The sequence below is a fragment of the Neophocaena asiaeorientalis genome, unplaced genomic scaffold, assembly GCF_003031525.2.
Source record: "Neophocaena asiaeorientalis asiaeorientalis breed wild unplaced genomic scaffold, Neophocaena_asiaeorientalis_V1.1 scaffold177, whole genome shotgun sequence".
Classification (NCBI taxonomy): domain Eukaryota; kingdom Metazoa; phylum Chordata; class Mammalia; order Artiodactyla; family Phocoenidae; genus Neophocaena; species Neophocaena asiaeorientalis.
Window position 1 is genome coordinate 7,096,400 of NW_020172779.1, and position 22,437 is coordinate 7,118,836.

Consider the following 22,437-nt stretch of genomic DNA (forward strand, 5'->3'; position numbering starts at 1 on the left):
GAAGGAAGCCAGGCTTTGTGTGGTTCTATCACCAATAAATTGGGAGTCCACCTAGCTAGTACTGAAACAATCAAAATTTGCATATGTAAGATTCAACCTGGAGCATTAGTAATTGCAGTCCCTTGACTGCTTACTTTACCTTTGGCTCTTAATTTTCACAAGCTAACATTTGTATTACCCAGTCTTTTATCCACATTTGCTGCCTTGATTGGTCCACTTCCCTTGTTCTGAACTATAACTTCACCTTTCTGACCACGTTCATGACTTCTTTCATCAATCTGCTCTCACACACCCACTAATTTAACCTCTCTTTTTTGACTATGAAACAACTCCTTCTCCTCCTGCTCTTCCTCCAACTTCACTCTAGACTGTTCTTTCTAGCCTAGTCTGGCCCTCCCAGCCTGAGCCTTTGTTGTCTCAGTACTTGGACCATTAGTAATGGAACACAATGTATCAGGACAAAGGGAAATGGATTGCACTGAAGGATGATGTGTACATAGAACGGGAGGAGGATGTGGAGATGACTGTAATCAGAAAGCAACTTCAGGGATAGGAGTTCTTATGTGTAAGAAGAAACATTCAAGAGATTCTCACCTTTTCTTCATTACCCTTCACTTCATGTTCTGTATTCTGAGCTTATCTGGTAAGCTTGCTTAATATCCAGTTTGATCATTCCCACCTGATCATATTCTGCAAAGCTGCACTTGAAGCCTCACCTGAAACCACATATTTTATAGAATTGGGATGAACTCTAAAGATAGCCTAGATTTTCAATTTATTCTACATGGGGCCCAAGAAGATCCATTGGGACATATCAGAGAATGGTTCCTGATGTAAAAGCAATGACACGGAGGTAAAAGTTTGAACGCATACTACCATTTTTAACAAATCAGCTCCACTTTAACCTACGTTATTAATTTTCCCTTAAGATTCTACTTTAAGAGAGCACAGCATAGCCTAAAAGATAATTTTGAAAATCAGTGACTATCATTCTTCTTCAATTTATAAATGGCATAGCAGAAAAAAGATGTAGTATTTTTTCCCAATATCACACAGCTAATTATAATTAGTGGCAAATTCTAACTCTAACTCCCTGGTATGTGATGTTCCCATGATCCCTCACTACCAGCTCCATCAACACAGCTCAAGATTTTCCAGTGTAGGTAGCTACTGAGTGGTGCAAGGCAATAATGGCAGGATACCTAAACTGAGACTTTGGACATATATGGTATCCAGACAATTAACAAGAAAGACTTGAAATCCATGATCAGGAACCAAATTGAAGAACAAGGAAGTTCCCATGAGCAGCAGAAAAGATCAGAGACTAAGCTTAAGAATTTCTGTCTAAACAAGCAGAGCTAAGGAAATATCAAACTAAGATATAAGAAGATAAAAGAAAGTGATTCAAGACACAAGGCTGAGATTAATTTCAAGAGAGCCATTTTATGATATGATAAAAGGGACAGAATGCAAAATCCAATAAAGAACACGGAATTAGTATCCAAAGCCCAACCACACACAAAAAAGTGGGAAGCAGGACGGAACAGAAATCTATAAAAATAAACAGTTCACTACCAGCAACACCTCAATGTTCCATCTGTGAGACCAGGATCAAGATGAACTTCTCTGCTCTCATCTTATTTGGAAATCCAAAGCAGTAGAGCTCACTCCTTTGTTACCAGGAAGCCAGAGAGAGACAGGATTCACCCTTGGACTGCTAGGTGGTCTTAAGGTAGGGATCTGGCCCGTGCTGGGTATGATAATTAGTCACAATAGCAAAGAACGCCATGTTTCCAACAAGAGCAGAGACAATCCCTGGAGAATAATGAGCGCCTTCATCAAATCAAAACATAATAGTTTTGATTTCCACATCTTGGCTCCAATCAATTATTTTCTTACACTGAGACAGGCCAACTCTCTCTCAAAATCAATTCTGAAAGGCCGAGAAGCTGATAATACTATCTAAAATATTCATAGCTCAGGGCTACCTCAGGAAATGCCAGCCTACCAATCCTCAGCGAAGGACAGTGAATAGCAGAGAATGTATGCCCACTATGGACAAGAAACATAATTTACCCAGAGCTGAATATTATTCTGCAACAATTTGGCAAAGTCATTTTCTTAAGGTGAATTAATTTCCTCAATTTTGCTTGGCTTTTATTGCCTTCTCAAAATTCAGACACATAATATCAAACAGATGGCTTGAACCAATGAATAAATAAGTCATAAAAGAGTTTTGTATACTTCATTGTTCTGGTTTATGGCTAAACACAGCAATCAGGCTCTGTTGAAACCTGGATAAAATTGCTAGTTTCATTTTGCTTGAGTTCCAGATGATCTGGAAGAAATAAAACTTCTCCAGGAGCAAGTGTTCTTGGAATCCCTTCTTCATGTAATTTGCCCAAGAAATCAATTCAACCTTTCTGAGGTTTTCCAAGCTATAGCTTAAAAAACAAAAACAAACAAACAAACAAAAAAAAACCTAAGAGAATAGTAGCTTTATCATTGTTCATCCAGAGCAAACATGCTAACTAGTTAGTTACACAGATACCGTGAATGTTCAGTGGAGATAATTCAAATGAGAGAGTAGGGGGTAAAGGTATAAAAATGGTGGAGAGGTTGTATGGACACTACAAATGCAGAGCTCAAATCAATAAAAATATGCGTTGAGCACCTACCAATACAAGTACAGTCCTCCCAGATGGCAATAGGTCACATTCAAGTAACCTTAGACAAGGGATTTTATTTTCTTATCTCTCTACTCTGAGAACTAGATTTTGCATTAAAATTGCCAACATAGCCAAAAATAAATAAATAAAATAAAATTGCCAACATAGTCTTTTCTTACATCTAACCAAATACGATCTCTGCTGAGATTTTATGAGAATGACAGAAGATTGAGACACAGACCCATACTATATATTAAGCTATATGAAACAGACCAATGAGATAATATATTAGAGAAATGTGGTGGTGATGGTAACCAAGACAGTTAATGTTCCATCTAAAAGGACACATGTCATTTACCTCCAGCCAACGTTGTCATGCATGTTTTGCCAGAACTTCTGATTTTTCAAGAGAAACCAGAAATCTTGTTTTCCAGGTTCAATTAAGTTAAGATAAAACCTGATTGACTACCTCTTACTTTTAAATTAAGCTACCCAATGGCAATCTGAAACCTATGATGAGTGAGCTCTGAGAAGAACTATATGCCAAGGAGTATCCAGATCAGAGGCACCTGAATAGTTACCTGGTTTGATCGGTCTCTTAACAGAGCAACCCAATTGCAATGCAGTAGCCCTAACAGTCTGGTTGTTCAACCACTGCTTATATACCACCAAGGAAATTTACTGTTGAATGTATGAAATGCTTAGGTTTATATTCAAGATTTTGCCTTTGAAGCAACATGGACCACTATTGTGGCCTCTATTCTACTCAAACCTAACAAGCTGAAACCAGAAATTGATGGATTCAGTATTTGTGTGCTCCCTGGAAAGATTCTGGGTGCTACCTTGCTGCCTGAAAAATGGTCACTAAAAGAAGCTTCCATCAAAAACTACATAGTAAGTATACTACAGTTTTTATGGTCCACTATATATGTTATGTATACTATAGTAAATATCAAAAGTTACTTAGCTGTGTTACAAATGAACTTATTTACAAAACAGAAACAGACTCACAGACATAGAAAACAAACTTATGGTTACCAAAGGGGAAAGTGGGGAGAGGAAAAAATTAGGAGTTTGAGATGAGCAGATACACACTACCATATATAAAATAGACAAACAATAAGGTCCTACTGTGTAGCACAGAGAACTATATTCAATATCTTGTAATAACCTATACTGAAAAATATATGTATAACTGAATCACTTTGCTGTACACCAGAAACTAACACAACATTGTAAACCAAATACACTTCAATTAAAAAAATTAATTACAAATAGTTATTTGATGCAATGTAATAGCTTAGATTGTATCCTGAACAACAACAAAAAAAGATACATCAGTGAAAAGACAATAAAATTCAAATAAAATCTGTACTTTAGGGGCTTCCCTGGTGGCGCAGCGGTTGAGAATCTGCCTGCTAATGCAGAGAACATGGGTTCAAGCCCTGGTCTGGGAGGATCCCACATGCCGCGGAGCAACTAGGCCCGTGAGCCACAACTACTGAGCTTGCACATCTGGAGCCTGTGCTCCGCAACAAGAGAGGCCGCGATAGTGAAAGGCCTGTGCACCGCGATCAAGAGTGGCCCCCGCTTGCCACAACTGGAGAAAGCCCTCGCACAGAAACGAAGACCCAACACAGCAAAAATAAATTAATTAATAAACTCCTACCCCCAACATCTTAAAAAAAAAAAATCTGTACTTTAGTTAATAGTTTGTACCAATGTTAACTTTGTATTTGGGATAAATATATCATGGTTATGTAAGTAGTTAACATTAGGGGAAGATGGATGAGGAGTACATGAGATCTTTGTAATATATTTGCAACTTTCCTGAAATTTCAAATTATTCCACAATAAAAAATATATTTTTAATATAATTTTTAGTTGCAAATGCCACGTGAATATGGCACTTATTAAGGGAAAGGTAAATTGAAAAACTAGGTTGGCCTGGAAGCAATAGAAGAGTCTGCTCCAACAAGACAACTAGAGCTATTAATTGCCAACCAAATATTGGCAGCTACAAACCAGTCAGCTTGGTAAATTTAAAAGGCCACAGTACAAATTTAAAGCTTTATCAGTCACCAACTGAAAGATTTGTTAGGTTATTTACTTACTTTCTATTATTAGTTCAACCATTGATGGTATATAATGCCTACTATTTGTCAGGAACCATTCTCGTTCCTGGGAGATTCTGGGATGACCTAAATAGACATGGTTCCTGCTTTTATGGAGCTTATAGCACCAACAGGGAACACAAACCTTGAACTAATAAGCATACAACTCAATTTCTGTGAAAACCAACCCTAAAATCAACAGGATAGTCCACGCTCCAAAATAGTAGGTGCACATACAAAATCTGAAAGAAAACTTAAAATAGAATAGTTATGTCTTAGTCATACTTTTCACACTGATGTACCATCCACAAGATGAGTAGGAAATCTTCAAGTGGATCATCCACTCTATTCCATGAGCTTTCCTTAGCTCAATTTCTTTCACTACTGTGTAGTGTCAATTCTTCAGAATAGTCATGGAACCCCATTCTCATGGTAGTTAGGGAACCTTTCCTCTTGGACTTTCTGTTATACATTTCTCATCTAGAAGGAAGGAAAGGAGGGAGGGAGGGAGGGAGGAAAAAGAAAAATGATAATATTTTCCTTATCCCATATCCAAAGCTTTCTTTCTAAGTTTTGTTTTGTTTTGGTATGTCATTCTTTTTGTATTACATTTTTAAACATTTTTTTGGAGTATAATTACTTTACAATGGTGTGTTAGTTTCTGCTTTATAACAAAGTGAATCAGATATACATATACATATACCCCATATCGCCTCCCACTTGCGTCTCCCTCCCACCCTCCCTATCCCACCCCTCTAGGTGGTCACAAAGCACCGAGCTGATCTCCCTGTGCCATGTGGCTGCTTCCCACTAGCTATCTATTTTACATTTGGTAGTGTATATATGTCCATGCCACTCTCTCACTTCGTCCCAGCTTACCTTTCTCCCTCGTCATGTCCTCAAGTCCATTCTCTATGTCTGCATCTTTATTCCTGTCCTGCCCCTAGGTTCTTCAGAATCATTTTCTTTTTTTTTTTAGATTCCATATATATGTGTTAGCACATGGTATTTGTTTTTCCCTTTCTGACTTACTTCACTCTGTATGACAGACTCTAGGTCCATCCACCTCACTACAAATAACTCCATTTCATTTCTTTTTATGTCTGAGTAATATTCCATTGCATATATGTGCTACATCTTCTTTATTGTGCCACATCTTCTTTATCACCTACTTTAAATTGGTTTATCCTTTCTGTATTATATGTTAAACTTATGAGCTTTTAAAAATCATTTTTGGAAAAACTAGAAGGTATCACCTTCTCTATTGCATGTTTCCTAGGTCTTCTATAACAAAATACCACAAACAGTGTAACCTAAAGTTTACTATCTCACAGTTCTGGAAGATAGAAGTCCAAAATCAAGGGTAGGTAGAGCCATCGTCTCTCTGGAGGCTCTGAGGAGAATCCCTCCCCTACCTACCTGGCTCCTGGTGGTTGCCAGCAATCTTTGGTGTTCTTGGCTTGTAGCTGCATCGCTCCAATTTCTGTCTGCATGTTCACATGGTCATCTTCCTTCTGTGTGTGTCTCTGACTGTGTATTTCTATGCCAAGAACCTCTTTGTCCTTTCTCTCATGTTAGGGGCCACCCTAATCCAATATGATTTTATTTTAACTTGATTACATCTACAAAGATCCTATTTCCAATAAAGTTCCATTCACAGTACTGGAAATTAGGACTTGAAAAAAACTTTTGTGGGGACACAATTCAGTTCACAATGTTTGCCTACTCAAATGGGTGCATGAAAACCATCATAGTCTTTCAGTTTTCATTGCTTCCTGTCTAAGCAGAAAATTTTCATTTTGGTGTTATTGAACATTCATTTAACCCCACTAAAAGAGAGCTCTTATTTAGAATATTTTGATATAGCATAGTGAAGTGAAAATTACAGTAGACTTGGAGGCAGAAAAATTGGGGTTTCTATCTCAATTTCCTTCTTACCTTTCTAAGGACCATAAAATGTAAACCATATGTCAGCTGAGTGAAATTTGGCCTGAACCCCAATTCACCCTCTGTCAAAGTCCAAAGCCCACCCCATAACATTTATTGATTCCCAGTTGCTTAGTTCCTCAGGTTTCTCTCCAACTCAGCATCCTGGCTTCAAGCATGTTCCTTTAGTGCTGCTCCCAACAATCTGATGGCTGTCAGGGAAAATTGCGAAAGACTCTGAAATGGGCAAAATGGTCACTGAGTGTCCTATAACCCTTCTGGGTTATCTGTGTCTTTCTTGTCTAAGCTATTTTACAACTCTGTAGTTTGTAGGGAAATGATAGTAATACATATAAATGGTTCCTATCCACTGAAACATAAATGCCTTTTGACCAGTGGAGATGCAATTGGTAGCCCTTCTCCTCTGGAAGAAGACAGTCTTGCATCTATTCATAAAATAATTTCAGCATTCCTGGATGCTTTTATAAGTGTGTGTCCTTTGACTCTTCCTTTGAACTGCTTATTTTATTTGTTCTCTCATTAATTGATTATAAAATCTTTGACAGAAGTTCCATTTTTATGAATCATGATTTTACTTTTTATTAAATTATCATTGAACAAGGCAAAGTTCAATACCTCCACTTCAAAATAAAGTATTTATACCTCAAGATTTTCAAGAATTTGATAAGTTTCCTAAAACCTGGGTAGGAGAAAAGAATCACAGGGAAGGACCTCTGTCTGTCTTTATGCTTCCATATCTCCCTTACTTTCTCTCCTGGCTCCCTTAACTTGAAAAAATTCTTCCACAGTCTATACAGGATTTCACCCATATTCATGTCCTGGAGGTTCAGTAACCAGTCCAAAGTGTCTTAAAAAATCACATTCTCAACTAAAATAGGTCTCTCCCTACAAGAACTTGTACTAGTTGATTAATACATATAAATTTTCTTCTTTCCAGTATGGAAGTTGATACAAACTTTCTGAGCCTAATTACTCCATAAGCCAAATAGGGCTTATCTCAAGGAGCTCACAAGATTTAAACATGATAGTATATATAAAGGCACATAGCACAGAGGCAGAGAGAAGAGTTGTAATACATCTTAAGTTGAACCTGAAACCACTTTGATAAAGTACAATTGAAATACAGAGTTTGTCTAAAGATTACAATTTCTTTGAAGATCTTGGATATTGACCATTCTTTAGTTGTTGCAATTTTCTAGATCAAGAAGAGGTTATGTTCCATATTCATCCTCAACCTCCAGTAGGAACTATTCCCGAAAGGAACTCCTTTCATCCTGCTCTCTGCCAACCAATGCTGCACAATTCTGTTTGGTCTGAGAGAGGCCCTGATGATGACCCTCTGTTGGTTACACTATTATAAAAGAAAAAAACCCCTCTTTCCTTGTCTCACTCTGAACCCACGGCTTACTTTTTTGACCCCACTGAACTAAGGAGACTTCCTTGGAGAGTGGGGAGTGACAGGAAGGAGCATCAGGGATTTCATAAGTGAGTGACTTTACAGTAGATTTATATTCTGAATCCAGAATCTAGTTCTGGACAGAAACCTACTCCTTAGGTTGAATCTACACTTCTAAGCTCTACCATTTACTAACCATTCTTCCTGTCAGTCTCTTTGAATCTCAGCATCTTCATATGTAGAAACATACCATTATTTTTCATTCACCTTCCACTTGCTGATCTCCCAGTGTCATCCTTAGCTAAACATTTCATATTCTGAGAAGGACCAAAATTTGGAGGTCAAGAGAAGTGGCAGGAGATAGGTTATTGTGTAAGGAGCTGCAAAGAAAGGACAAGGGAGGTGAACATTTTCCAAAACCCAGAGGGAAAACTTTCAATTGGTTTGAGGTTTGTAACCCTTTAATGCAATTCAGGAGTGTTGTCCATAGAGCTTCTTTCTTCCTGGGATCCACTCCATGATGACGTTTTGGCATAGATTAGCACCCAGCAATGACCAATATTTAGCAACCTTTGCACAACCAACTGACTGTAACCAAATATTACCCATTTGGTTTTATGTCTATAAAAGAAGAGTGGAAGATTAAATGTTCAGGAAAGTGAATATAAATATATTATGAGAAACAAAAAGTAGTGTTAAAAGCAGGAACTCTATAGCCAAGCTAGCACTTGGAGTTAATCACAGATCTATTGCTTATTAATGTTTGACCATGAAAATATATATAAATCTCTGAGTCTTAATTTACTTATCTGTAAAATGATGCCATTGATTCCTGTCCATAAGTTTTTTGTAAAAAGTAAATATTTAAATATCACCTCCACAGAAATTTAGTTCCCATGCCAACTAGATACTTATTATCTTTCACCCAGCACCCTGTTGTTCCCTTCATAGTAACTTGAATTAATTATACATATATATGTATGTACATATGAATGTTTGATAATTTCTTTGTTTACACTTGATTATTACCTACATCTTCCATTATGATATAAGCTCTATTTGAGAATTTATTTTGATTTTGCTCATCCCTCTATCCTAGAACTACAAACATTGTCAATGATCTGCAAATCATTGTGTAATTAATAAATTAGTTCATAACGTATAAAAAGCATGTAGTACTATCACCACAGTGCAAGTAAAGTATAATATAAATAGTAATCAGTTTGAACTCTCGAACAAAGGGTAAGTTGTTCTGTACGGAAAAATATAATAGAAGTTTCAAACAGAAATTAAATAATTATGTTTCAGGGTTGCTATAGTAAAATTTTCTGTCCTAAATTGGATTTTGGACTCATTTAATAAAATTAGGTAGGCTTCTGACCATGAGTTAATAGCTACTGATGAACAAATGCAGAGCCAGCCAAAACTCCGAAAACAAGTTCATACCTGCCAAGAAGAGGGAATAGGAAGACAAAATAACCATTAAGTCATTCTCTGACTTAGCTTCTGGTCAGGACACTCAGCTTTTAGATTTAAGGATGGCTTCTCATTACCTCCAGATTGAAAATTCAAGGGTTTCTAGCAAAACTTGGGAGGAAGGTTAAAGGGGCCATCAATGAAATATCCAATAGTCAAAAAAGTGGAAATTCAGATACCCACCTCCTTCTTCCTCCCCTGAGAACAGTTTCTACCCCGACCACAGGCTTAGATCATCTACTTACCAACAGAGAAGAAAGTTTAGAAGTAAGTGGAATAATTGCTCAAGCCTTGGCAAGAGGGTCCATGCTTCAGATCAGTTTCCTGGTCCTTTGAGATTGCCAGACAATGGGATACATTTATTGTTTACTCTCTTATTTAATTCTCACAACTGTTGAGTAAGGAGGAAAAAATGGCTCAGATAGGTAGAGATTTAATTGGGGCAATAACATTATGAGGTATCAGGGCCAGAGTTAAAACTCAAGAAAATTCAGTTCTCTTGTTTTTTCACCTAAACAACAGCAACCTCACACAGACACTCTGACCTCTATCCTGCCCCTTGACTAATTAAGTGCAGAGTTCTAACTATTTGTGTGGGAAGTTCTTGTTAAGGGGCTTGAAAGGCTTATAAATGAAGAAAGCTGGAGAGGTAGAGGTGCGTTTGCCTTATCCCTTCTCCAAACCATTGTGTCCAGGAGAAGAATGACAGTGTGGGATTTAGAAAGTACCTTTCTTCCCTGAGAATGAAAAGAGTCACTGTGTTGTTCAGAAGGGACAAAAAGAACCATCAGAGATCTCTGACTTTATGATCTGGCCCATACTTTTGTTTTCTAATTGTAATAATCACTCTTTTTATCAAATAGTACTTGATAACTTAGATCTTTCAAGATATTTCTTAAAGGAGCCAGGTTACTTCAAAATCAGAGAAAGATACGTAAAACAAGCAAACAAATTTTTGTCTACACAACCTTGGTCCTTTTCATAAATTGATGTGTTTCCATGGTAACTATTCAGCCATTTCATTTCATCTTTAGAGGACAGGCTAGGAGAGCAGAGGGACCAAGTAACAAAGCAGAAGGATTAAGTCTTGACTCCTGGGCTCAAGTCTGTCCAAGTCAACAATGAATTTATTTTACCTCCACGATGCCTTTCTTCCTCACCTGCCACATTCAGTCAATCCTGAAGCCCTGTTGATACCACTTCCTTTATATTTCCTGAATCTGCCCACTTGTCTTTTGTAGTCCCTGCTCACACTTAGACCACCATCATCCCTTCCAGGGATTACGCTGGTAATTTCCTAACTATTCTCCTTGCTTTAAATCTCATTACTCTTTCCTTCCCCATCTATTCTCCACTCAGCAGTCAAAATGCAAGTTTGATCCTGCATTTCTCATCATCTTCTTCCTTAAAATCCTTCAGTAGTTTACATTTATCCCTGACATTAAATGGTGTTTGCAGGGTGGTGGGGGAGGGATGGTGGGGAAATTGTTCAAGTAAGTATCTGTAATAGGAATAAAGAAATTATACAAACGTCAAGTGCTTGCAATTTCCCCAACCCCACACTTCCACCATTAAAATGGAAGAGCCTCTGAGACCCTGTGTCTATCTTGAAAACTACAGATTCTTTTGTGATGTTAGGGGTAAAAATGGGGCTGGCAGGCAAAGGGTTTATTCTGGAATGAACAGACAATAACTACCTGGAGTGGGGTGGGGGTAATAAATGAAAGGAGGAAAAAAAAAGTGAATGCATGGGTTAGATGAAAGGGCTTTGGGAAGTTTGAAAGCAGAGACTAGAGGATTGTAGGACACTACTGTGTTTATAAAAAATGGGGAAACATGAGGTAAAGAATTTTGCTGTGCATTATGAATGCAATTTTCACTACTGGTGTTTTTATAGTTTAAAGTGTGGTGAAGAATTATATTGCATTTCATTTTTTTCAATGTAGAACTGATGTATCTGAATGCCACACCAAGAAACTCCTATCCCACTCATTGGCTATATATCCCATTATAAGACAATTTCATCTGACAGTCCTGATTTTTCCTGAATTTCCCAAAAACTTAAGCAAAAAAAAAAAAAAAAAGGTTTGGATCAACTTCAATAGAACTGGCTGTGGTTATTACTAAAATCCATCAGACTGTCAACTACTCTACATGCTATAATCACTCATTGCACCAGAACTTATTTTTTCAGTCTCATCTCCCAGGGGCACAAAAGACTCTGCCACAAGGTATTCATTTATTTTCTTAGAAGCCTGATAACCACAGTATCTGCTGGAGAGAAATTAGGGCCAAGACTAACGTGGAAAAGCACACTTTTCTAACCTCTTCCATATGAGGGTCATTATCATTTCAAACCATCTCAGTTGTCAGAAGACTTAGAATAAAGATGTGTATACCACATTCATTATAACTTTCCCAGTCTAACAGCATCAATGTCCTGAGAAAAAGAATTTATATTCCTACTACCCATCCACACACAGACCTGTGCACTCATCATCCATATTAACTAGGTGGATAGATGATGACGGTATAGATGGATGGATGGAGAGATAATAGAGACAGATGATAGAATATGCACACGTAAAGTACAGATTTTCTACTGGGAGCCTGATTTTATGCAATTGTGTCAGTTTTAAGAGCTGTATTATTATGTAATAATAATAAATGTTAATGAGAATTAAATGTTATTTAAATTTTATAACATTGTACCTATCTTTATACAAGTAAATACACAAATCAGAAGAAGGCCATTTTCAGACCCCAAGTAGCCAAACCAGTCTTGAGAAAGAAGAAAATGGAGCTGGAGGAATCAGGCTTCCCAACTTCAAACTATACTACAAAGCTACAATAATCAAGACTATGGTACTGGCACAAAAACAGAAATATAGATCAATGGTACAGAATAGAAAGCCCAGAGATAAACCCACGCACATATAGTCACCTAATTTATGCCAAAGGAGGCAAAAACATACAATGGAGAAAAGACAGCCTCTTCAATAAGTGGTGCTGGGAAAATTGGACAGCTACATGTAAAAGAATGAAATTAGAACACTACCTAACATCATACACAAAAATAAACTCCAAATGGATTAAAGACCTAAATGTAAGGCCAGGCACTATAAAACTCTTAGAGGAAAACACAGGAAAAACTCTCTTTGACATAAACCACTCTTTGACCCACCTCCTGGAGTAAAGAAGATAAAACAAAAATAAACAAATGGGACCTAATTAAACTTAAAAGCTTTTGCACAACAAAGGAAACCATACACAAGACAAAAAGACAACCCTCAGAATAAGAGAAACTATTTGCAAATGAAACAACAGACAAAGGATTAATCTCCAAAGTATACAAACAGCTCATGGAACACAATATCAAAAAACAAACAACCCAATTAAAAAATGGGTGGAAGACCTAAGTAGACATTTCACCAAAGAAGACATACAGATGGCCAAGAGGCACATGAAGAGATGCTCAACATCACTAATTATTAGAGAAATGCAAATCAAAACTACAATGAGGTATCACCTCACACCAGTCAGAATGGCCATCATCAAAAAATCTAGAAACAATAAATGCTGGAGAGGGTGTGGTGAAAAGGGAACCCTCCTGCACTGTTGATGGGAATGTAAATTGATACAGCCACTATGGAGAACAGCATGAAGGTTCCTTAAAAAACTAAAAATAGAACTACCATACGATCCAGTAATTCCACTATTGGGCATATACTCTGAGAAAACCATAATTCAAAAAGAGACATGTACCACTATTTACAATAGCCAGGACATGGAAGAAACCTAAGAGTCCATCAACAGATGAATGGATAGAGAAGATGTAGCACATATATACAATGGAATATTACTCAGCCATAAAAGAAATGAAATTGAGTTATTTGTAGGGAGGGGGATGGACCCAGAGTCTGTCATACAGAGTGAAGTAAGTCAGAAAAACAAATACCATATGCTAACACATATATATGGAATCTAAAAAAAGGATACTGATGAACCTAGTGGCAGGGCAGGAATAAAGGCGCAGACGTAGAGAATTGACTTGAGGACACAGGGTGGGGTGGGGGCGAGGGAAGGGGAAGCTGGGGTGAAGTGAGAGTAGCATTGACATATATACAGTACTAAATGTAAAATAAGATATCTAGTGGGAAGCAGCAGCATAGCACAGGGAGATTAGCTCGGTGCTTTGCAATGACCTAGAGTGGTGGGATAGGGAGGGTGGGAGGGAGATGCAAGAGGGAAGGGATACGGGGATATATGTATACGTATAGCTGATTCACTTTGTTGTACAGCAGAAACTAACAAAATACTGTAAAGCAATTACACTCCAATAAAGATGTATAAAAAACCTATTATAATAATAAATGTTATTTAAATTTTATAACATTGTATCTATCTTTATACAAGTAAATGCACAGATCAGAAGATAGCCACTGTTAGGCCACGTGACCTGGGGTTATATTCAAATCATTATGGCCATAAGTAGTATTAAACCTACAGAATTTTAATATGAAGTCAGGGATTTCTCTAGCTCAGGACTGCTCTTCTTGTTCTATTTACCAGCAGAGAGCTAAGTGCTTAGGAAAACTATCAATGAGGTCAGAAATGGGCTGACCTCCAATTTGGCTATTACTAGCTCTAACCTCAAGCAATTTAACTCTCCTCTCTAAGCCTCATTAAACTAGTCTATAATAACAGAAATAATAAAATCCACCTCCTAAGGTCTTTGTGAGAATTAAATAATGAAACCCAAGCTAAAGCATTTGCTGAATACCCAGCACAGGGCAAGCTTTTAAATAAATGCTATTATTGTTAAAACAATTACTAATATTCTCAAAGGCCATGCATGAGGTAAAGGGGCAAAGGAAAGGAGATCTTTAACTCTTGCCAAAGATCTGATATGAAACTTAATAGCTTGAGACAATAACGCCTCTTTGTGAGGAAGAGCACCACTGTGCCCTTTTAGCACTTTTCTTTCCTCTCATTTTTCCATATATCCCAACTCAGACTTTTTTTTTCTATTCCCACGTTGTTTTCAGGTTTCATCACAAATGTAAATAATTGTAGAATTTAACGCCTCACATCACTTTCAGATTTATCAGTACTGAAGCCTTTGCTGGTTCTTTTCCACAGAAAGTTCTATTTTATCATCATTCTTTAATCTTCCTACTCTTTCTCAATCACTCCCTCGTTCATTACATGTTCTTACATTAAACTCTTCTCATTAGTTCTTGTACTAGAAGAAATTTGTTGGAGGGGAGACAGTGCCTATTTATTCAATGTGAGTAACTTTAAAAAAAAATACAGTCTCAATTCAGGAATCTTACACATACGCTGCTTAGAATAAATGTTTGTTAGATTTTTACCTTTTAAAATTATTATTGTAACCTTCTGACTTTACCTGAAGCTTACTTGCTGATCTTAAACTTTATTCTTATCACTCACATTTTTCTATTTTACCTTTTTGCTGTCTATACATTTGATTTTAAACTCCATTTATTGTAAAATCAATTCCAATAGGCAGATGTATTAACCACAGATCTGACTAAACAAACAAAAACAAAACCCTTTGAAGCAGCGTCTTTCCACATTCCAATACAATACTTGTAAACACAAAAAGGTAAAACTTGCAACAAAACTCAGGATGTCAATCTACTCTAGAATTTGGAGGGGATTTTCATTGATTACAGGCAAATGTGAAATATACATGACCCTGCACCCATGCTGTGTATATCAGACGCCTCTTATGCCCTGTCTCACAACCCCTTTGCCCCCTTTTTACTCCAGTATTGCTATGGCAACTGACCCCGGGCAGATGTAACCTGACAGCTCCTCACCTCAGCTGCAATGAATATATCTTGCTTTTTGCCAGTACATCTCTACTGCTGCTGTGAATGACGCCCGCAGGAAACCGTACAGCCATTTGGGCACATTGGCAAACCTGCAAGAATGAGGAAGTAACCCCACGGAGCCACCCTTGACCAGTGAGGGATGGGCACAAATGGATAAATCCTTTGCTGTATCTCAGGTATCTCCAGTTGCCCACTGCAGTAACCAGTTCAATAGGAGACCCTTGCGCTGGCTTTGCTTTCTCCCCTGTTGTACTATTCTCAGTTCCTTTAGAGCCTAAACAAAATGAACTATGTGAAAGCTCATCTCAGGCTCTGCTCATGTTTTTTCTAGAATTCAGGCCAGGACAATATGTGTGCTTAGAGTAGAAAGGAAGATGCCTTCTCGCTCCTTCTACGCTTCAACCAAGCAACCCCTTCTCCACTGTGTGGAGACTGCTTCCTAAGGAATCGAGAATACTGCGTACAACCTAGTTTTACCTTCCACCCACATCAAATTCTTTTATTATACCTAAGTTAGAGAATGTGATTCCTAGAGCAACAGAAGGAGTAGCAGGGAGAAAACAATAAAGGGAAGAAAGGAGGGACGAGTCCAGGAGGGGCTGGCCCATTGAATCCTAGAAATCTTCCTCTAGCCTTGGTAAATTTGGAACTTAAGGTCAGGACAGAGGTAAGAAAACCCTTAGCTGCAAAGCATATGGGGATGTAGGTTTTCCTGCCCAATTTCAATTCATCAGAGGGCTGGGAAGGGAGAAGATCTCAGCTGATCCAACAGAGTTGCAATAGCTGAATGCATCTGATACACCAGAACTCAAGGTGTGTGCTCTGTACAACCTCATATCCTCCAGCTCCACAACCGAGGATTTGGCTACACCCAGGTGAATATAGAGTGAGAACACGTGAAATCCAAGGACGAGGGCGTTGAAAGATTTAAGTCTAGAGACAGGAAGATCTCCATAGTCTACACTGAAGGTTTTAAAACTGGAGCTTTTGCTCTTATTACTGTTTCCCTTTGTATAAGGACTTCTAGAAAGCTTGCTATTAGTTCTTTGAGCTACATCAGCAAGCATATAAAAACACTTCACAGCACAGATTTTGTACACTACCCTTCCCCACTAGCTTCTTCTTACTTTGTTGCCCTTACTTCCCCTTGTAGGAAGATTCATTTGTGAACATTTATATTTTGTTATAATGGCTCTATTTTTGTAAGCTTCCTCAAACCTGCAGCATGTGATAAACACGTTTGAAGCTAGAATAGGGCATAATGGTAAAACAAATGATGTAAGATATAATCCAGTAAGCAATTTTTCAAAACAGAAAGAGAATACAACTTTCCACCACTTTTCCCTTGGGCTCTTCCTAACGTTAGAAGTCCCTGGCTTCATAAAACTGAGTGACATATCCCCATTTTACCTTCCTGTACTCCTGTTCTTTTTTTAAATTGAAGTATAGCTTCAGGTGTACAGCAAAGTGATTCAGTTATACATATACATCTATTCTTTTTCAGATTCTTTTCCATTATAGGTTATTAAAAGATATTGAATATAGTTCCCTGTGCTATACAGTAGGTCCTTGCTGTTTACATATTTTATATGTAGTAGTATGTATCTGTTAATCCCAAATTCCTAATTTATCCTTTCTTCCCTATTCTTCCCTCTTTCCCTTTTGGTAACCATAAGTTTATTTTCTATGTCTGTGAGTCTATTTCTGTTTTGTCAATAAGTTCATTTGTATCATTGTTTAAGATTCCACATATAAGTGATATCATATGATATTTGCCTTTCTCTGCTTCTTTCAAATCCCAGTCACCATACGCACGCAATCTTTCTCTTTGGAGCTGTACTCCAACTGCACAATCACTCCCTCTTTTCTTTAGTCACTAGGACTTCCTGTGTTGTCAGCCAGGAAAACACAGGATCTAACAGCATGTATTAAGGTTTGAATCACTGATTATATTTTAATTATTAATATTAACTTCTTTGAATGTGCAGATCAGATCACAGGAACATAGCGGTAGTGATTTATGGTCACCGGCAGTTACTAGAGAATATTTATGGGGCACAGACATCTTCCAAGGGCCATGAAGATCCCTCCCCAGTGTGGCTACTTTGTAACCAATGCCTTATGGAAAACAAAACTAACAAGGTAACTCCCCTTTCTGTTCAATTCAGTCTTGCCAGAGAATGCTATGATCTCAAACGTCAGAGATTTAACAGTAAATCAAAGCCATCTAATAAAATCCTCATCTAAATTCAGCATATATATATATATATATATATAATTTCTATCATATATATATTGATGCTGCAATAGTGACCGTTAAAATTAGCTTCTCTTTAGAAATATTTCTATAATCTGTTGTATCAAATCTTCCTCCTCCTAGTTTTATTTTTTACTTTTAGCCGCCATTCTAAACATGCAGACAGGCCTCTTATGTTTCCTCATTTTGGTGGGTTTTGTGATGGTGAAAGTTAGAAGTTACTCAAAGATGATGATGTTACTTATCTTTTTTGAAATCTCTTTGACATTATTATACAGGGCTAATTAGGAGATGAAAGAGGAGAAAGTGCTTAGAGGGCAGGAAATAAGGAGATTCTGGCAGAAAGGACAATAAGTCAGAAATCAAAGGGCCCTTGAGTGGTGGGGAACAACATAATACCTGATGGCAGTACCCTAGATAATGGATGGATCTTCACCTAGTGTTTCCACAGAGATATTGTGCAATCATCTTACTCAAGTGCTGAACAGGGTCATAGCACGACCCTGGGTCATAAAATGACAAAATGGGTCATTAAGATCATTGGGATCATAATAATCATTAGGGTTATTTTTGACATAATCATCAGAAGAGTTTAGGTTTTCCAAAGAGTGGACCATGTTCATACTGCATCTACGTGCAAAATAGTTTCAAACCATTTAACTGATGCCCCTCAAAGTCAACTTTGCTTCTCCTTTTTAAACTAATTTGTATCTTGATTATTAATGGTTCATTCAAGCCTCTGATAACTTCCAGCTACCTGGGATTCATAGGACCCACACTTCCTAGTGACCAATCCTATCAGGAAGTATGAGACCAGTGATGAAAGTCCCGTGAATGAATATTTTCTCTTCCTCAGATGCTCATCCTTCTTGCACAACGGAAAGCCAACTAGGTTATACATTGTAAAATAGGAACAGTTAAAATGATGATTTGGCACCAAATAGACAGAAAACACTTCCACATTTCAAGTCAATTTTGCACATTTTATATGTGGCCATAACTTTTTACCGTCTGGAGCATTATTGCGATTTTGATTATGGATAACTCATGTATGTACCCTAACACCCAAAGGTTCTGCATCTTCTCCATTAATGTCAAATCCAAAGGCTAGAGTTGACGCTGGTAGCTATGCTGGGACAGAGGGAAAATGTGAGAGGTACATGCATGTCCATCAGCAAACCAGTGGAGATTTATTGAGTGTCTACACATGCCTAACCCTGTGTTAAATGGCTTAGGAAATAAACACATAATTTATTAGCTCTTCCCAACGTGATATTTTAAGCTACTTGTGCAGACCAGTCCTACATTCATCAAATTACTAAAAAATAAAAAATAAGATATAGTATAGAAAGAGATGATCAAATATTCCACATACTGTGTGTACAAAGCCATTATTATTATAAGTTCACAGATGAGATAGGGGAATTCAGTTAACAAGAAGTTAAGAGTTATAAAAAATAATTTTTAAATAGCACTTAATGAGAATTTACTACATGTCGGGTATTGCACTACAGAGTTTAAACCCATCGTTTAATTTTCACAATAATCCATTTAGATGGTTATTCCTATTCTCATTCCGATTCCCAAGTTCTCACCGCTAGTATGCGATAGTCAAGATATATATCTGTTCTACCTGTCTCAGAAGGTAATACCTTTAAGTATTGTAACTTTTGGAATTAGACAGTACATTAAAAGTTATAAAATAGAGAAATATGTCTGAAATGGAATTCTGACAATGTGTATGTTGGGCCTGTGTACATGTGTGCATATATATGCATACATACAGGGTATCTTGCCATTGAGTACTATGGTTCGATGGCAAGATCAATGATTGCCTAGAGTTCTCTCATCTCCAAAGCACCAAGAAGCTCCTTTATCAGAAACCTTGGGTTCACTAGTCCCAAGAGACTTAAAAATGTATGTGTTTAGTGTTTCCCAGCATTGAGAGTCTCAAGGCACAGACCCATGGTAACCCCTGAAGCCCTGTCCCAAACCCCAGGGACAACAAAAACTGCAAAACATCTCTGGGTCATTCTCACTGTCAAGTTATATATTCACTCACAATTGATTCAATACTAAAGAATGTTTACTGGCATTTATTTGCAACTTTAACCATCTGTTCTGAAAAACAAAAAAAAGCAAAAGAAGTATTTGCTCTTTTGTGGTATTCTACTGATCCACGCAAAGTCTCTCTGTCCTGGAAAGCTATAAATTATCTACATGTTCTTCCATCCAAGCCTTGAATTCTGCATTGTTCTGCAGAGAAGACTCCCATCTTTCTTTGGGGAATGACCCTCATCTAGATCTAGCAATCGCCATGGAAGTTTTAACCTACGCTTTCACCCACTGCAAGTGGGGCAGCCAATAACGGCCCCAACCAACTCACTAATAAAGATTCACCTGCCACCTTTACAAACTACCTATTGTCTAAAGATGAAATGTTTTCATTTGAAAATCTTAGGGAAGTGAGGAGATGAAATGAAGGGGACTGAAAAGAGTCAGATTATAAACACCTGTCAAATGTATGTTGATGACATAGAAAACATACCTGAAACTTTATTTCCCTTGTTTTAAGAATAAACTTAGAATTAAAGTGGCCAATCACTTTGTGACTCAGGCAGCTGAATAGATACAGGATTTTTAAAAATTAAATATCAAGAGCTGTTTGACCAAAAATGATTCTTGCACCTGCTATGGGGAAGCAAAGCAAAATTCTCTTCCAAATTACATCTGACAAAATGAAGAAAATTTATTGGATTCCCAACTGCAAAGGGACTCTTGACGGCTGATCAGACAATCTAACCCTCTGCCTCCAAGCAGGGCTGCAGCAAGATCTGAATGATGTCAAACTCTTTAGGGAAATATTGAAAATATAGTTAACCAGCAGGGATTCTGTGTACTTGACATAAATCATCTATATGTTTTGAAAATTCGTTTTCCCTTTTTTTAAAAAATCTCATTAGCATATTTACCCAATCATTCCAATGGTTAAAAGGCTAAGGTATTTAGATACATTGCAACTCTAACATTAGAATTCTGCTAAGGAGAAATTCCTGTTAAAGTTATCAAGGTAACATTTATTTCCAAGCTCTTCAATTATACAATGTTTGGCATCATCTAAGGAAGAAACATCGGAATAATTGCCTGCAGTTTCCCCTAAATGGCATATCCCTTAATTAACCCACTCAAAAAAAGGTCAGCTGTCAAAATCTGAGAGCCAAATTTTTAAGATATCTCAGAGTCTGAGGTCAGAATGATTTCTTTCTTGGGAAAATGAATATATATCCTTTGATGACAGGGGCTTGTCAAGTAACTTCTCATTCAGAATCATTTATAAACCCAGGTAGTTAAAACTGTTTAACATAAAGTAGAATTGAAAAGAGGGAATGGCAGACTTTATGTTTTTACATTAAACAATTTGATATTATCTCAAAATTATCAATGAACATGAATTATTTTCATAATTTTAAAAGTAATGACAATCATAAAAAATAGCCTTGTTAAGGGATTTCAACTAGCTATGACAATCATCAAGGAAAACTGACTTTGTCATCCTGTCAGATCTTGGGCAGTGGGACCTCTTGAGGTTCCAGCACCAAGGAAGAAAATCACAGAGTCTGGATGCCCTGGGAAGCAGCGAGCTCGGAAGCTAAATCAGAAAACTCAAATCCAGAGGCTAAAGACCACATGAATGAGTCACGTCTACATCTTGAGTCCACTTGGTAGCTTATAACCAGGAGTGGGACATCAGCCTTGCCTTCTCGGACTCAGCCAGCAGCAGTCAGCTCCATCTTTCACCTATAGGCTCAACCCCATCCAGGTCTTGAACCCATCTCAATCAGGACAGGACTCTCTTAAAAGCACTCAGCTTGTGGGTCTAAAATTTATAATGCTGTCGTTAGCTTACGTTAAGCTTAGGGATACTCTGTTACTGTACATCCACTGAGCCATAACCTTCTCTTCATCCCCATTCTTTCCTTACAGACTTGTCTTCTGCCTCGCTTCCTGTTCAGCTCTTTAATTCCCTGCTGAGAGTAGATACTTACTCTGAAAGTCAACTGACTTACTCCTGGTCTCAATAACATATCATGCTCTTGTCAACCCTCCTCCCTGGCAAGTTGAACATTGTGGAAAACTGCTTTTGATTTCCTGTTCATCTAGAATATTCCATCCCACCTAATTTTGTACATAATTATGTACATAATCTAATCCTGCTGCATTTCTCCAATTATAGTATCACTAACCTCAATGAAGCCCAAGTTTTTTGTGCTACTTCTCCCATGGCATTTTCAGAATACCTTAAGGACCAAATCCATGCCAACATCATTTCCATATTCTGGTCCCTCTCCTTCCTATTTTGGTTCATTTATCACCTACCTATGTAAATATTTAAATAATTTGGATAACCAGAAGATCAGAAAAGGAGATGGCAACAGGAACAATTTGGTTTAAAATATCCACATTTAACCTGCTTCATATTATATATGAATCACTATCCTGTACACCTGAGACTAAATTCTAAATCAACTATACTTCAATTTAAAGAATCATTATTTTAAGATAAAACAATTAATGAATCTTATGATAGGATTAGACTATAAAGACCAGCCATATCACTAGGCCAGTCCCTCTAATTAGTCCCACTTGGTGCTAACAGCCATCCCATGCTCAATTACCAAAGACACAGAGAACCCTGGAGGATCTACAGCATGTCGAT